Consider the following 3904-nt stretch of genomic DNA (forward strand, 5'->3'; position numbering starts at 1 on the left):
TAATAATTATGATGATGATAATAATAATAATAATAATAATAATAATAATAATAATAATAATAATAATAATAATAATAATAATAATAATAATAATAATAATAATAATAATAATAATAATAATAATAATAATAATAATAATAATAATAATAATAATGTTAATGAAACTAATATATAACAGTAATATGATGATGATGATGATAATGATGATGATGATGATGATGATCATGATAATAATAATATTGATAACAATAATAATTATAATAATAATTATGATAATAATAGATATAATAACAATAATGATAATCATGATAATGATGTTACTACATATAGGTAATTGTGATAACACACACACACACACACACACACACACACACACACAGAGTCAGGCTCCAGACATAATCAAAGTTCCGTCATTTGAGTTCCAAGCTCGGCGGGTGTTGGTGGTGATCGCGGCCCAGCGCCCAGACTTTTTTTTTATAATTTTTTTTTTTAATCAAAGGTATAGTAAGAAGAGGAAGTGATTAGTGGCGAAGGTACAGGTGGGGGAGAAGGAAAGACAGCAGGAGTGTACAGTTATATGGTGAAGGTTCGTTAGTTGTTCTGGTGAAGTTTATTGTTTATCGGGCACCTTATTTGTATACCCCCGGCGTGCTGGGTGTGTGGGTGTTTGATTTGGTTGTTTGTAAAGCTAAGCTAAGCTATGGTGTCACTTTCGTGAAGTGATGTGTGGGCGGTTGTTCTCGTAGTGATTTCAAGCTGCGCGGAAACCAGGGGTGGACCAAGTTCGTGCTGCCGTCAAGCTCCTTGACGTGGGTGTAGTTCACGTCGTCTTGCTGGTCGAGTTTCTCCCATATCTTGCCGGCGGCCTCCCGTAGCCTTGTGCTGACAAGTTGAACTCCGAGTCGGTGGTGTTGAGCTTCCGTGTTTTCCGTGTATCGATATTTCTGTCCCGTGGCAAATCTCAGCGCTTTGTTCTGCAGCCTCTGTGGTTGTAACATCTTAGTGTGGGAAGCCATGTGTGTCGGGGTGGATGAGTAATCCACTATAGGAAGGATCTTCGTCTTTAGTAGATATAGTTTGAGCCGTTCTGTGAAGTGCCAGAATCTGTTTAGAGATGTAAAAGCTGTTTTCACTTTCATAGTTTTGTTGTTGTCGTGCGACTATGGGTAAAATGATTCCCCTTCCACTCACAAACCTGCTGAACTCTGCGGAACTTAAGCATAAGTTTCCGGTGTGGTCAACTTGCCACACACCTGGCATCCGACAAGCCTCAATACAGCTGTACAGTGGACTCTGCCTTTCTCACACCTGACACAAGACAAACTTTTGAACACCGGCATGGTGCACTGAGCCACTGATGAGCTGAAAGGTCATCGTGCCAGAGGCAGGGATGGAGTGAATACAAGAGTTGTGTATTTGAATACGAATGCGAATACTTAAAATTCCAACGAATACGAATGCAAATTCGAATACATTAAAATGATTTGGCTGGAATACAAATACGAATACTTCTTGAGGGTATTCACGAGTACATTGATGAATGCTTATCATTGAAAAATTCCTTCTTGACGTAAATGAGTACAACACTGTTCTAAAGTTATGCAACAGTAAAATGAGCTCATGAACCATTACTATATACGACCATTACACGTCCGCCCAGGAGGCTGGAGATGTAAGGAACAGCGGCTGGTATTTTTGATAATAAATTTTGAAGCATTCGTCAGATTATTTGCAGAATACGAATATTTTTCCTTTGTATTCGAATACGAATAAAAATACTTTGATTTCTATCAGTAATTATTCGAATACGAATACGAATACACCCAAATGCGGTATTCGAATGTATTCGAATAAGAATACCGAATACGAATACTCCAGCCCTGGCCAGAGGCCGCCCCCGCGGCACTCTGGCCTCTGGCTCGGTGACCTTTTGGCTCATCGGTGGCTCAGCTGCTTTGCTGCCCTGACTTAAATTCTGATGGCCGGAGTTTGATTCCCGGCACTCACTGGTGTACATTTCGAGATTTTATCAGCGTTATTGCAGTTTGTAATGTATGATAACAGCGTGCGTGCCATTATAGCCTAATTAAAAGCTCTGCCACGCTACCACAAGTGTTGGCGGGGTCACTTTTCCATGTCCTCAGTGAGGGGCTGGGTGCCAGGCTGGGTGCCGCAGAAGTGGCCTCTGGCACGGCAACCTTTTGCTTCATCACTTTAGAAGCTCAGTTGATTTGCTGCCCTGACTTTTCTGAAGGCCCTGGTTTTATCCCGGGCACTTAATGGCGTACATTTCGATTCTTTTCATTGTGATATTACAGTTTCTCTGATCTCTGTCGTTAATTGAGACGGTAGGAAAACGGAAAGTGAGGACACGGGAGGGTTTTTGATAGGCTTATATAACAACTCGTCGTCTTACTTATACATCTCACAGAGTGGCTTACGCCCGTTTCGGTAGATGTTTACCTACCTCGTACACAGCCACGCGCTCCGCTGAGATCACTGGACCATAACATTATCAGCTTTGCCTCAATGAGTGTGCATACAGAGACTGACCCGAGACAGTAGCGTTTATATCGGGCGGGCCACTTCCCCCTACTACCAATACACCTTTTCCTCATCAGCTACATCGTTTTAAATGAAAAATAAGGATATCCAGATCCACATTTGCCTCATGTATCTTGCAACTTATATCTTGAGACTCGTGAAACTTTACCTTCCCCCCTTCCCCAGAACATGCACCATTGTCTCTTTTAGACTAAACTGAAAAATTGCATACCTCAAACCTTTATACTTAGCACTGCAGGTCCCTACAAGCCGGACAAAAGTCTCGTGCTACTTCTTGTCTTTATATTGAACTCGTGTGATGAACCTTTGTCCCAGCAGCAACATACTGGTTTGATTACCACTACTACACAGCATTGCTACTAGTGCACAGCGTTGCATTCCTCCGAAACAGAAGTAGTCGAAACTGACTGAAAACTAAATATTTCTCAAGTAAAATCCTGTAATGATGATATACACAATCCAATGTTCACTGAAAGGGTATGCCAGACGAAAAATATGGACTTGTCCAACACTCGCCTGGCTGTGCATTGCTCGTGTGGTGCCTCAACACAGATTATTGGGGTTTCGCTGCATGTGCATGCGTGGGGGCGCGGGACACGGGGTCGCGGCCCGCCCGCCGCTACAAGCTGATAATCTTCTAGCATCGCCGAGTGGCTTGATAAAACTACCCACATGCTGTCCTGCATGCCACCTATTAACACGCACTCAAGATTATCTCTCTAAAGAGGATGAAGAATGATCTCGGGGGGCGAGGGGCAGCATGAGCCAAGCAAGATGGTGCCTGCCCCATAACGGACTGGGGTTGACTATCCAAAAAAGTCTATCAGCGCCACAGGCAGAATGTAAAATAGATAAATAAATTAATTATTATTATTTTTTTTTTTTTTACATTGATTGCCTATTGCGCCGGTAGGCATCTTCCCGGTGGGGCCTGATGGTCGGCCCAAGGCTTCTTCCAGGTGGGGCCTGATGGTCGGCCCAAGGCTTCTTCCAGGTGGGGCCTGATGGTCGGCCCAGCCCGTTCTGGCGCAGGCGAGTGTTTATAGTGGCGCCATCTTGCGTTGGCTCATGCTGCCCCCCGGAACTCGTTCTTGATTCGCTTGGACGGCTTCCTCTAGAGTCCGGGTTGATGGGTGGTCTTCAGGACAGCATGTGGGTAGTTTTAAGCCACTCGGCGGTGACTGAAAAATCCGAATGGTAGCGTGGGGATTCGAACCCGCGTCGTCCATCACGCGGTGAATGTGGGCCCAGTACGCTACCACCTACGCCACCGCCTACCCTATAATTATAATATAATTAATAGATAAAAAGTACCAATTCAATACAGGTAACTGTGATA

This window comes from Eriocheir sinensis, chromosome 13 (assembly GCF_024679095.1).
Source record: "Eriocheir sinensis breed Jianghai 21 chromosome 13, ASM2467909v1, whole genome shotgun sequence".
Taxonomy (NCBI): Eukaryota; Metazoa; Arthropoda; class Malacostraca; order Decapoda; family Varunidae; genus Eriocheir; species Eriocheir sinensis.